Raw genomic sequence first — 14,963 nt, 5'->3', positions numbered from 1 at the left:
GATGATAAACCTTCGATGTCATTAATAACGAAGCTTTTATTATGCAACACACAAATTGATATTTATAACGATCGCAACCATTTATCTTACTTGTTAAACAGATTTTATAATTCAATCGCGCGCAGAATTGATATCCAAAAGTCCCTCTCCCTCAACGGTAACTGCTGCACGCTCGCCAATAGCTGTCGACCCTACATTCGTGAGTAGCATAAGTGACACCCCAACACAAACTCGCGCACCCATCTAGCGATTGACCGCTCGCGTTGGCGTGTATGTGCGCTTCAGGATCACCAAATATCAGAGTATACGTGTGGCACGAGGCTTGGCGCGTCTCTCTGTAACAGAAGTCGTGCGGGTCGCACATGTCCAGCATACAGGTTACCTTCCTACGTACACGGCCTCTGCCCTCTAGATTCAACCCTTCGTCCCTACCCTTCTTCAGAGAGCTCGCTACTCTCGATATCCGGCGACGAATCTACTTAATATTGCAGCGAATTGCGCCTCGGCTCCCACCTCTGTTGCACCTAGGGATGCTTACGAAGTAAAGGAAGTATCGAGTAGATAGACGAATAGATACGAGTTTGCAAAAATTTATCCTTTCGTTTAGATTAGATATCATTTGGAAGGCAGCAGAGTAGAAAATATCGATGCTTCATAAACACTAAAGGCAAAGAGAGATTAATTTCGAAATGTATCGAATATACTATTTTATACTATTTTAATATATATATTCGATTATCTACATATATTTTTATTCATTATTTATTTATTAATTAATTAATTTTCATTAATTGATTATTTAGACGGACGTTTTATTCTTAATCGCATATTAGAGTTCTCCCAGCAACATTTTGATTTTTATAATTAAAAAAAATCTCATTCAATTTCTATATATCAATCGTATTTTAAAGCCAATATAAGCAAATATAATTCAATATTTACAGGAGCACATGTCCACAACAACAGCTGCTGTTTACGACACAAACATTATTGCAGCTATCTTATACTGCATTCTTATACAATCGTGTTATTAATTATATTTAATAATATCATATAAAATTATTCATGCACATATATTTATACGGGATAACTGTACTGTATAACTAAATAAAAAATATTTATTCAGAAAAATGTTAAAAGATATTACAATAGAATTGATAAAAAAATTTATTTTTTATTTTTTGTATGTTTTAGCAATGCAAATACAGATTCCATGTGGTACATTCAAAATTTAATTTTTTTTTAGAGGAAAAAAATAAAAAATTATATATTTTGATGTCTACAATTTTATCTAATTGAAGTAAAAATTATTAATTATTTGTAATGTTACGCTTATATATATATTCTTAAATTTAAATTTAATACCAAGACGGAGTTAATTTCTCTTTTTCTCTCTTTCTTTTCTGTGTGTCTGCTTCTTTTATCGTCTATGGATATTTTACAATCCATTATACATGCAAAACTTTATTTACGCGATGTGACGGATTTTTTTTGCGCTTCCGAAAATATTAACGATTAAATTCTCTGGGGTCGAAATGTTGCGAATGAACTGTTCCGCCGAGCGATATTTGCTCGACTAGAAATGATTACCAACGGAATCGCGCTACGCTGGGATAAACGTTGACGGTACAATATTGCGATATGCCGTTGAAATATCGCCGAGCGTGCAGTATCGGCCAACTATGCTCTGACTGCGCGGCGCAGCGAGATAGATCGATTATCGGCGACCGAATTTCTTCGCGATTCAGCGAATTTGCTATTGTAATTCGATTTCATCGTGGTATTCGTTTAGTTAGCAGAAAGGGATCCGCAGTGAAGCTAATGCCCCGCGCTTTATCAAAAGTTCCAATTTTAAACAGAATCTCTCTTGCTTTAATGTGTCTCAAAGTTTATCTTTATTCAACCAAACCTTAATCGTATTTGGCACCAGATCGATATGAATATATTTCTTACAATAATTCTGATATGAATTTATGAGATACAAATGAATTTATTACACACAAATGAGTTTATGATTAAATATAAGAGAACAAGTAGAACAAGATCATTATATATGCGACACGCAAGTGGAAATGACACTATATAGTCAGACATCTCTTATGCCTTAACACAGTTATCCCGATTGATACGATTTTTGTATAACATTTTTTATATGTATATTTTAGTTAGATATTACATTTACATTTTATTGTTATGTCTTGCTTTAATGTGTTTCAAAATTTATCTTTATTCAACTAAACCTTAATCGCATTTGGCACTAGATCGATCTGAATATATTTCTTACGATAATTTTGATATGAATTTATGATATACAAATTAATTTATGATACACAAATAAATTTATGATTAAGTATAGGAAAATAAGTAGAACAAGATCATCATATATGCGGCCTGCAAGTAGAAATAACACTGTATAGTCAGACATCTCTTATGTTTTAACACAGTTATCCCGTTTGATACGATTTTTGTATAGCATTTTTTATTAGTATATTCTGGTTAGAAATTACATTAGTTACATTTTATTGTTATCTTTTGCTTTAATGTGTATCAAAATTTATCTTTATTCAACCAAACCTTAATCGCATTTGACACCAGATCGATCTGAATATATTTCTTACGATAATTTTGATATGAATTTATGATATACAAATAAATTTATGATACACAAATGAATTTATGATTAAGTATAGGAAAACAAGTAGAACAAGATCATCATATATGCGGCTCGCAAGTAGAAATGACACTGTATAGTCAGACATCTCCTATGCCTTAACACAGTTATCCCGATTGATACGATTTTTGTATAACATTTTTTATATGTATATTTTAGTTAGAAATTACATTTACATTTTATTATTATGCCTTGCTTTAATGTGTTTCAAAATTTATCTTTATTCAATTAAACCTTACTCGCATTTGGCACCAGATCGATCTGAATATATTTCTTACGATAATTTTGATATGAATTTATGATATACAAATAAATTTCTGATATACAAATGAATTTATGATTAAGTATAGGAAAACAAGTAGAACAAGATCATCATATATGCGGCTCGCAAGTAGAAATGACACTGTATAGTCAGACATCTCTATGCCTTAACACAGTTATCCCGATTGATACGATTTTTGTATAACATTTTTTATATGTATATTTTAGTTAGAAATTACATTTACATTTTATTATTATGCCTTGCTTTAATGTGTTTCAAAATTTATCTTTATTCAACCAAACCTTAATCGCATTTGGCACCAGATCGATCTGAATATATTTCTTACGATAATTTTGATATGAATTTATGATATACAAATTAATTTATGATACACAAATAAATTTATGATTAAGTATAGGAAAATAAGTAGAACAAGATCATCATATATGCGCCCTGCAAGTAGAAATAACACTGTACAGTCAGACATCTCTTATGTTTTAACACAGTTATCCCGTTTGATACGATTTTTGTATAGCATTTTTTATTAGTATATTCTGGTTATAAATTACATTAGTTACATTTTATTGTTATGTTTTGCTTTAATGTGTTTCAAAATTTATTTTTATTCAACCAAACCTTAATCGCATGTGGCACCAGATCGATCTGAATATATTTCTTAAGATAATTTTGATATGAATTTATGACATACAAATAAATTTATGATACACAAATGAATTTATGATTAAGTATAGGAAAACAAGTAGAACAAGATCATCATATATGCAACCCGCTAGTAGAAATGACACTGTATAGTCAGACATCTCTTATGCCTTAACACAGTTATCCCGATTAATACGATTTTTGTATAACATTTTTTATATGTATATTTTAGTTAGATATTACATTTACATTTTATTGTTATGTCTTGCTTTAATGTGTTTCAAAATTTATTTTTATTCAACCAAACCTTAATCGCATTTGGCACTAGATCGATCTGAATATATTTCTTACGATAATTTTGATATGAATTTATGATATATAAATAAATTTTTGATACACAAATGAATTTATGATTAAGTATAGAAAAACAAGTAGAACAAGATCATCATATATGCGGCTCGCAAGAAGAAATGACACTGTACAGTCAGACATCTCTTATCCCTTAACATAGTTATCCCGATTGATACGATTTTTGTATAACATTTTTTATATGTATATTTTAGTTAGATATTACATTTACATTTTATTATTATGCCTTGCTTTAATGTGTTTCAAAATTTATCTTTATTCAATTAAACCTTACTCGCATTTGGCACCAGATCGATCTGAATATATTTCTTACGATAATTTTGATATGAATTTATGATATACAAATTAATTTATGATACACAAATAAATTTATGATTAAGTATAGGAAAATAAGTAGAACAAGATCATCATATATGCGACCTGCAAGTAGAAATAACACTGTACAGTCAGACATCTCTTATGTTTTAACACAGTTATCCCGTTTGATACGATTTTTGTATAACATTTTTTATATGTATATTTTAGTTAGAAATTATATTATTTACATTTTATTGTTATGTCTTGCTTTAATGTGTTTCAAAATTTATCTTTATTTAACTAAACCTTAATCGCATTCAACACCAAATCGATAATTTTGATATGAATTTATGATATACAAATTAATTTATAATACACAAATGAATTTATGATTAAATATAGAAAAACAAGTAGAACAAAATCATCATATATGCGGCTCGCAAGTAGAAATGGCACTGTATAGTCAGACATCTCTTATGCCTTAACACAGTTATCCCGATTGATACGATTTTTGTATAACATTTTTTATATGTATATTTTAGTTAGAAATTACATTTACATTTTATTATTATGCCTTGCTTTAATGTGTTTCAAAGATTATCTTTATTCAACGAAACTTTAATTGCATTCAACACCAAATCAATCTGAATATATTTCTTACGATAATTTTGATATGAATTTATGATATACAAATTAATTTATGACACACAAATAAATTTATGATTAAGTATAGGAAAATACGTAGAACAAGCTCATCATATATGCGACCTGCAAGTAGAAATAACACTGTATAGTCAGACATCTCTTATGCCTTAACACAGTTATCCCGATTGATACGATTTTTGTATAACATTTTTTATATGTATATTTTAGTTAGAAATTACATTTACATTTTATTATTATGCCTTGCTTTCATGTGTTTCAAAGATTATCTTTATTCAACGAAACTTTAATTGCATTCAACACCAAATCAATCTGAATATATTTCTTAAGATAATTTTGATATGAATTTATGACATACAAATAAATTTATGATACACAAATAAATTTATGATTAAGTATAGGAAAATAAGTAGAACAAGATCATCATATATGCGGCCTGCAAGTAGAAATAACACTGTATAGTCAGACATCTCTTATGTTTTAACACAGTTATCCCGTTTGATACGATTTTTGTATAGCATTTTTTATTAGTATATTCTGGTTAGAAATTACATTAGTTACATTTTATTGTTATCTTTTGCTTTAATGTGTTTCAAAATTTATCTTTATTCAACCAAACCTTAATTGCATTTGACACCAGATCGATCTGAATATATTTCTTAAGATATTTTTGATATGAATTTATGATATACAAATAAATTTATGATACACAAATGAATTTATGGTTAAGTATAGGAAAACAAGTAGAACAAGATCATCATAAATGCGGTTCGCAAGTAGAAATGACACTGTATAGTCAGACATCTCTTATGCCTTAACACAGTTATCCCGATTGATACGATTTTTGTATAACATTTTTTATATGTATATTTTAGTTAGAAATCACATTTACATTTTATTATTATGCCTTGCTTTAATGTGTTTCAAAGATTATCTTTATTCAACGAAACTTTAATTGCATTCAACACCAGATCGATCTGAATATATTTCTTAAGATAATTTTGATATGAATTTATGACATACAAATAAATTTGTGATACACAAATTAATTTATGATTAAGTATAGAAAAACAAGTAGAACAAGATCATCATATATGCAACCCGCAAGTAGAAATGACACTGTATAGTCGGACATATCTCATGTCTTAACACAGATATCTCGTTTAATACGATTTTTTATATAATATTTTTTATATATATATATTCTGGTTAAAAATTATATTTTTTTACATTATATTGTTATGTTATATAATTACAGATCGCAAAATCCTTCGTGAACGATGGCACGGCTGCGCTTGGCAACTTATCACTCTGTTTTCGCGGTTATATGTGTGCGCTGCTGCGATTCCGTAACACCTGCCTACAAGCCACATATACGACGATCCACGTACGTCGCGGAATATTCAAAAAGCGATCTACCGAGCCGAATAAAAAGCAAGTCGCGTCTGCAGCATGGACGACTTTTTACGACGGAACGCCGGCACACATACGTAATCGAGCAGATACGTAAGTACCTATCCTTCGCACGAACACATACAGCGGAATGAATATCTCGAGCTCGGAATCTTGGATCTCGGTGGCGTAGATATTGAATATTAAACGGGCGTTGTGTACGCATGTGTGGGTCGGTATATATTTCATGGAGAAGTTGCCTATGTCGCATAAGCAACGTCCGAAAGTAAGCAAGCATGAGGATGCACCACTTCGTGGTGACACAAATTTTGCAAGTCCTTTTTTCCAAAACTACTTATCTCATAGACAGGAATGGAACTGCTTATCTCATAGAAAGATTTGTAATGAATAAGAAAATCATAAATAAATCATATTTACAGATTTTGCAACAAAATTTTAAAGCAACGTACAAAAAAATTTAACATTTTATATATAAGTGTATGTAAAAGATAACAATTTTCAGAAATATGCAATACATACAGTAATTGACTTCGTTAAACTCTTGCAATTAAAATCGCAATCAATGTCAATGAAGTAATTTCGATAATTATTCATATTAAAATTCGGCAGTGTATTATTGAACAAGAGATAAATCTTGAAATATCTTAAATAAAATATTATATTAATTCTATCATTATGGTAATGACAATCATAATGGTATTGACATGGTAATGACGCATAATTTTTCATTATTTTCATATTATTTGAATTTTATAAAATGAGATGAAAATAGAATTTTATTTTCGTGAATTATCACATTAAAAATTATTGATTGAAGATATTATATTAAGAGACTACCAGTTTAGTCTGAAGTTATTGGATAAATGTTGCGATAATTAATAATCATATAAAAATTATTATCAGTTAACAACAAGTGCATTATGCTGAGCTCTTAAAATTCTTCTCTTTAATCTAGAAAATTGGTTTAGAAAGATTTAGTCTTTCTTCAAATCAAATTTATTAACTTTGGAACTTGCAAAGTTTTTATACTACCTGAATTAATCATCATTGATTATTTTTCTTTTTTTTTCTTCTCCATTTCCTTTTTTATTTTGTTTCTGTGTCTAATATTATATTTTTATATATTCTACCTTCTCTCTTTTCTTGTTTTCTTTTCTCATTTATCACTCTATTGTCTCTTGCACACACAAGCTAATTTATTTTAAACAATTTTATTATATCGATCATACAAAATATTTTGATAAGTTACATATACTTCTAAAAAATTATTATTTAAATATTAGTAATAAAATTCAATAAATTTTATGATTACACAAACATTCCGCAGCAAATATTTATGTTCTTTAAAAGCTTGTAAAATTTGTCTACCGCGTTCCGTTTTATAATATATCGCGAAGTGTCGGTAGAGAATAGTTACACAACAATTTACATCGTTCGACTATCATGATTAAAGTCAGTGAAATTGTCTAGTGCTGCTATTAGAGTTGGTAAGTGCTTAATGATCGGCATGCGTGTCATTATAACTAACTATAATGTGATTATTTTTTATACCGACTTTAAAAGAAGCATAAAATAATAATATAAAAATTTTCATGAAGTTTTAACAAGATTTTTTCAACAACTAAAGATATCACTGTGAATCGCAGTAAAACGAAATGTGTGCACAATTAAAATGCAGAGAATAATAAATAATTCAAAATTTCTGTATAATTTAAAATTAATATATTAGAATCATAAAGAAGCACATGTTGAATTAAAAAATATAGAGAACTTAAGATTTATAAATATAGACAAGAATTAAGAATAAAATTTAAAAGATAAAAGATTTATAAAAGATAATAAAAATATAAAAATTGTAAACATTTTATTTAATATCTTTTTCTGCATCTAACTTTAATAGATAGACAGTAAGCCGAAAAATATGTTAGCCAGTTTAAATTTTTTATAATGCTTCGTTACATATAACACTTTTTTATATTTCAATAATATTCAATATAAGAAGATTTACAGTGTTTTTTAAAATAGTTGTATATATATATATATATATATATATATATATATATATATATATATATATATTCTTTAGTAAATGTTTATATGTGCTGCTCTATGCTTTTATCTATATATTAAAGTTGTTATTTATTCAACACATAAATTTGTTTAATATTGATACATACATAAAAAACGTGTAAACAAAAAATTATTCTGTACACAATGTAATGTGACAATTTTCAGTAAAAAAAGATCTGTCTTTTTATCGAATAGTTACAGCTATACATAATCGGACATTTAAATTGACTTAAAAACACACGAACGAGCGGATTTTATAATTAATCCGCCTTTTTCCTACCTACCTACGTGCAGACGAATGGACCGGGATTGTACGCCGTAACGAGTGTTCAACTAACGCGCATGCGGCATTATTGCGATTTAATGATACCGTCGGCCGTTTATTATGCCACGCTACGTGTTGCTGTTCGCGCTCTCGCTGTACCGTCGCCTATCTCGTCGGTTGTGCCTGCAAAAGCAACCGGGGTTATGGAGTAATAACTCGGCGCCGTGTAGTTATACCATCGCCGGCGCAGCGAGACGCACCCCTCCTGTAAGCCAAACAACACGTCAGCCGTCGCGACGCCTACGTTCGCACAAGCGTCGTCGCGGGCTGGGCTCTTGCGATCTCTCGCCTCTTGCCGCATAAACGCCAGTTCTATATCTGATGTCCCTCGCGCGCCATTTAACATTTAATGGACGACACCCTGTCCGAAAAGCACCGTTTATCATCCCCGGGGTCAGGCTCCGACACGGCCATCGAAAGACAACGGCACGTAGCTATTTTGATCGACGATATAATAGGCAGTTAGCGGGGAAAAATATCTAGTTAGATCGGGGGAGATGACTTTTAGAAATCGACGCTACAAAATAAATCCAAGGGGATGACTTTCCTCCGTACGAAAAAAATTTAGAATTGACTTTCATGCGGAAATAAAATGATTAAAAGAGTTATCGAATAAATAAAATAGCGGGAAATGTTACTAATTATGATAATTAACTTTTAATAAATAATGCATAACTGTATCGTGATGATATGTAGATCTTTATCGAGGCGCATATTATTCCGCGCGGTCATTGAATATTTCAAGTAGGAGTCGAAGTAACAGAGATAAAAATTACAAATTATTATCTCGGTGTGACTTTTACAGATAATATTTCTTTTTCTAACAATAACTTGAAGTTAGAAAATTGTCACATTTCATTCTGTAGAAAATAATGTTTATATCTCGTCTTTCTGACATCCTATGTCTTCTATCCTACATGTATCAATCCTGTATGAATCAATATTAAATATGTTAAATAAATTTTGATATTTTTAAAATTTTTATCGATATATTGTAATATTTGTTTTTGATAGGCAATGCATAATAAGAGACGAATAGCAGAATCGAGTGATTAACGTACATAACAAAGGTCGCATGATATATTAATTGTTTAATTAATAATTAATAAACTTTAGATTTTATTTACGACGATATATCAAATTTTATTTGAAATACAAAATATTCAGCATAAATTCATTTATTTATATTATAAAATATGTATGTGCTCAATATTTCAGGGTCACAACTCACAACAAATTATGGTATTGTCATACGAAGCTGCCTTCATCCCGTACTGTTGACATATTCAGTCAGTTGGTATTCAAAACTCGAAGATAAAGGTTACTGCTCGGCAGATTATTTTTCGAAAAACGCGATTATTTTCTACAATTATTATAATTAGAGACACGTAAGAGATATTATATTTCAAAACTATACAATTTGTCGGTATGTTTAAAGTGTGATTTCCGTACAAATGGGCTTATTTTTTATCGTGATTTTCGGGAGTTTTTGTCCAAAGCATCGCGCGTTTAAAAATGCGGAAGTGCCGTTTAAAGCATCGCACATTCAAGTGCGGGAGTACTATTTAAAGTATCGCGCGTAAAAGTGCGGGAGTGCATTAAAAATTAAAAATGTCGCGCGTGTGAAACAACGTACTGAAGTTGTCTTGAGCGGAAAAGGAGGCCTAGGAAAGGCATCGGGCATCGACAGAACAACCTTAGGGTTAGTATTATCATTTATATATTAATTGTTATAAATTTTGTTTGCGCAGTAATTCGGTTCATTTATTTTAAAGGTTTAAACAAAAGAAAACGAGAGAATAAAATGTTTATATAAATGATGTAAAAGTTTCTACTTAAAAAGAGGTTTTTTCCAGTATTTATAAAATTATTCCATTATATTTCATTATATCTATTTATTATTGCATGAATCGAATATTAAATTCGGTGCGTGTAATACTTTTTTGAAATATTGATTACTTTGGGCGATGTGTTATATAATTTAATTTATGTATTATAGATTTCTACATGTAGCGTGTCAACTCCACTGCTGCTCATCGATCGGTGAGTGAGATATTTTTATTTTATTTTAAGTCAACGGATTTGTAGATGTATAGATTGTAGATCATAAATAAACCTGTTGTCTCAAAATGGAGGAAAAGAACAAATTTGATGAAATATTTTATATAAGAAAAGAAACATTTCATTTTACATAATACATTTTATTTAATTTATTTTATAAAAATACCCTAATAATTATTAATTGTGTAAATGATTAAGATAATTATGTAATAACTATTTTTATAATGCATCGATTTCATCCTAAGTTGTTATAACTTATTGATTGATAACTTGATTTTATATCACAGAGATTAGAGAGAATTAAAAAGAGCAATTAAATTATATTAAAATAATATGAGATATTTCGCAAATGTGTTTTATCACGAGAATAAAAATGTATTTATTTAAATTGTTCTGGAAAATTGATTGACAGCAAAACGGTTAATTTTAAAAGATATGTATATATTTTTACATATGTAAAAAATAATGTTAATACAAAATATAGAAAGTTATAACGAGATATTAATACGAAATTTCATAAAGCGTAGTATCAAAAATCTACAATTAATATAACATTCTCATACAAATTATGCGGGAATGTTGTAAAGTTGTCTCTTTCGTTGATCTCATCATACTCGTATCACTCATTATGAATGTCTCACCTTCTGAAACGCTTCTGAACGTGGTGAGATAACATGCAACAAGAATTACGAGTCACGCGAGTATTTCCTACACTAATTATCATAATTAGAAACACGTAAATGAGATATTATATTTCGAAACTATATAATATACCCCTCCCAACGGACATGTCTTGTCGATGTGTTCAAAGTGATTCTCGTACGAAACGGCCTTATTTTCGATCGTGTTTTTCGAAAGTTTTTATTCAAAATATTATGAGTTTAAAAATGCGAGAGTGCGATTTAAAGTATCGCGCGTATAAATGCAGGGGTGCGTTAAAAGTTAAAAAAAGTCGCGCATGTAAACGTATCTGAAGACAACCCTAAACTGACCTGAGAGGAGGAGGATGAAAAATTTTTATTTTAGTTTGAGACAACAGATTTGTAGAAATGTAGATTGTAGATTATAGATAAACCCGTTGCCTTAAAATGGTAGAACAAATTAGGTTGAATATTTTATCTTAAAAAAAACGAGAAACATTTCATTTATATAATAGATATTATTTAATTTATTTCATAAAAAACATGTTAATAATTTTAATTTTAATTGTGTAATGTAAATGATTAAGATAATTATTGTATATAATAACTTATGCACTGATTTCATCCTAATTTGTTATAACCTATTTTATATTGATTGATGACTTGATTTTTTATCAGTAAAGAGAGTTAAAGAGCAATTAAATTATATTAAAATAACATGAGATCCTAAAAATAATGATTTCGCAAAGTTTTATTGCGGAAATAAGAAATGTTTATGTGCAATATAGATTGTTTAAGAAAATTGATTGACTAAATGCTTAATTTTAAAAGATATGTATACATATCTTTTTACATATATCATGTTAAGAATAATATTAATACAAAGATATGTAAAAAATTATAACGAGATATTAATATAGATATAAAATTTTATAAAGGCATTTTTACAATATGAAAAAATCCATCATCAATTAATACAATATTCTTACACAAATTGTGTGAGAACAATACAAAAATGTTTTAAATTCGTTATCTTTTTTTGATATCAAATCACTTATTATGAATGAGTGTTTCACCTGATTCGCTTCTGAGCGTAGTGAGATTACATATATGTAAAAGGAATTACGAGCCACACAAATATTACGATTCACAGTTTGCGCTCGTAAAATTTATTCGTTTTTTTAAATGGTTATATAATTTCATATTCATATTGTTTGCGTTATAGAGTTTTATTTCAGATATTTGCAATATATGATTGAAATCATTTTCTGACAATGAGTAGAACAATTAATTTTCTCTGTGCATTATCTAATTTCTTCTCAAGTTTTGTGCTTCATTTTAAATCGAAAAATTATGCGAAAAAAACTTTACAATTAATATTTTACATGACAATGACATGTATCTTTTTTGATAATGACACACGGGTCTAATAAATCGTGAATCTTTGCGCTTATCTGTCGGTGACAATAAACGTGGCCGGTAATAGAAAGAGAATTTCTCTTCTTTTTCGATCTTTGGAGGTTGAACCAGAATATGGCCAGAAGCAACGAAAGGTAGGTGCAATATTGGTCCTTCAAAAGAAAAACGATCTCCAAGAAGCGTTTTTCGTTATAAAAGCACCTCACCGTACATATATATATAGATATCTTCAAGTATATAGAAATCTTCAATTAGAAACGTCAGGTTTATAAATAATTCCAAACTCTGATAAAAGTTGCATATACACTTTACAACGTTAGTGAATTATATATATTTGACGCATCTCACGTGTCATCGCGATTAACCGAGGATTTAGAAATCTCGACACGTCCCGAAGTAGATATAAATAGACTCTGGCAAATTACGTTTTGCCAGTGAGAGGGCTTAATTAACCTTACAATCTTCAATGACGGTACAATCGATAAAGCGGAAAGCGTGAATGTGCGCGAACACAATATACCGTCTCCGGTGGTCGCCATCGATGAGGCAAAATGACGGCAGCTATAATACGCCGCCTCGTGTCGCCTATATTCCGATGGTCCTCCTTTCGCTCTCTCCGCACGAGCACCCTCGTTAAGCGCCTACGTGTCCGTGATTCTCAATCGGCTGATCCTGGCATACCGACATTATTTTTAGACGCTTGATCGGTCACGGTTTCATTGAACTCCGTCTTTAATCTTCCTGATTCTAAAACCAACTTGCAAGAGAGCACAAGATATATATATACATATATACACGTTACACTGGTGACAATTTTTTATTTATGTCGCGTAATCATTTTCAGACATTAATGTAAATATTTGACAAGGATATTTGATAAGAGGATATGTATAGGATTTGCTAATGCACATCGTAAAAAATGTATTCTTGAAAATAACAACGACACCTAAAAGTACAATTTCGTTGCAAAATGTTCATATTAATATTAAAAAAAAAAAAATTACACTGATATTTCTTTTACGTCCATTCGCGCAAAATACTAATAATTGAAATCATATAAAAGTGCACGTATAATGAAACACGTAACACATAAGAGTTTGCATTTCGAAGAGGAATCACTAATAAAAAGAAAAGTATAAATATCGAAAAATCGACCACTCGTCTCGTGCACCTCTCCCTACACACACTCACGCACAGCATACATATATCTTCGCACACTCATATATGCGCAGAGTCTCGCTATCGCAGCCTCGTCGTGTAGATGTACGTGCTCGCGACTGCCAAGAGTCACAAGAAGAGAGACCGGCGAAAAGCGAGCGGCCGAGCTAGGCAGCTATGTACGTCACGTCTGGGTTCTGGATTACATTTATATCCCCATGCCCTGCCCGTACACCCGGGGTGAACCCAGGGGGCCGATGCGCCAATACGTGCCTATAATCTTCCCCCATGTACCCTTTCACTCACTCGCGCGCCCGATCGCGATCCTTCTCCGTCTCATCCTTCACTGCAGACTCCGGACGGTCTCTACATACAAGGTATGCCGTCTTCTCTACCCGAATCGTCCGTGCATCCGCACGCGTACACGCGCGATGAATCTTTTCGTGCGTGTACGTACGTGTGCATATAAGAGAGCAACTACTGCGGATATAGCGGATAGTAACTCGGTTTCTCGATGGTGACTGCGTTACCGGTAATAGATCTCCCGGTAATAGAGCTAGCTAACGCTATATTACTCCTGCGGGACGTTTTATTTCTGAACGATGTCTCGGCCATGACTCGAAAGTTTTTATTCGGCGATTTCGCGGTATGCCGACAATGCTGGGTTGATGTCGAATATCGAAGGAAAAAAAATCACACCGCGATGACATCGATCGGCGATTCGCAAAGTCACGCTGACACGAGAATTATTTCAATTTGACAGAGATCGGACATTCATTTATAGTTATATTGTGTCGAACAATCAAATGCCAAAAATTTGCTTGAAAATTTAACGTTCAGTATTTATTTTAAAATTCTGAATTTTGGTAATAAAATTCTCCATCGAGTTTCTCTTCGCAAATATTTATCAGATTTTGATATAAAATAATAATTGTTATACATATTGCAATAAAT

General features: G+C 30.7%; 1 long non-coding RNA gene across 2 annotated transcripts in view; it reads left to right on the top strand.

The window, feature by feature from the left end:
• LOC114929307 (uncharacterized) overlaps window positions 1-14,963 on the top strand; it is a 245,511-nt gene that overhangs the window by 19,499 nt on the left and 211,049 nt on the right. For both annotated transcript variants that reach the window (XR_014924140.1, XR_014924139.1), the window contains exons 3-5: window positions 6,181-6,428; window positions 9,949-10,432; window positions 10,730-10,773. This is a non-coding gene — a long non-coding RNA (uncharacterized LOC114929307). The remainder of the gene's footprint in view (window positions 1-6,180; window positions 6,429-9,948; window positions 10,433-10,729; window positions 10,774-14,963) is intronic.

The sequence above is a fragment of the Nylanderia fulva genome, unplaced genomic scaffold (genome assembly GCF_048542155.1).
Source record: "Nylanderia fulva isolate GAGA-0341 unplaced genomic scaffold, ASM4854215v1 Scaffold14, whole genome shotgun sequence".
Classification (NCBI taxonomy): domain Eukaryota; kingdom Metazoa; phylum Arthropoda; class Insecta; order Hymenoptera; family Formicidae; genus Nylanderia; species Nylanderia fulva.
Note: the sequence above shows the minus strand (reverse complement) of the source record. Positions and strands in the feature narration are given on the sequence as shown.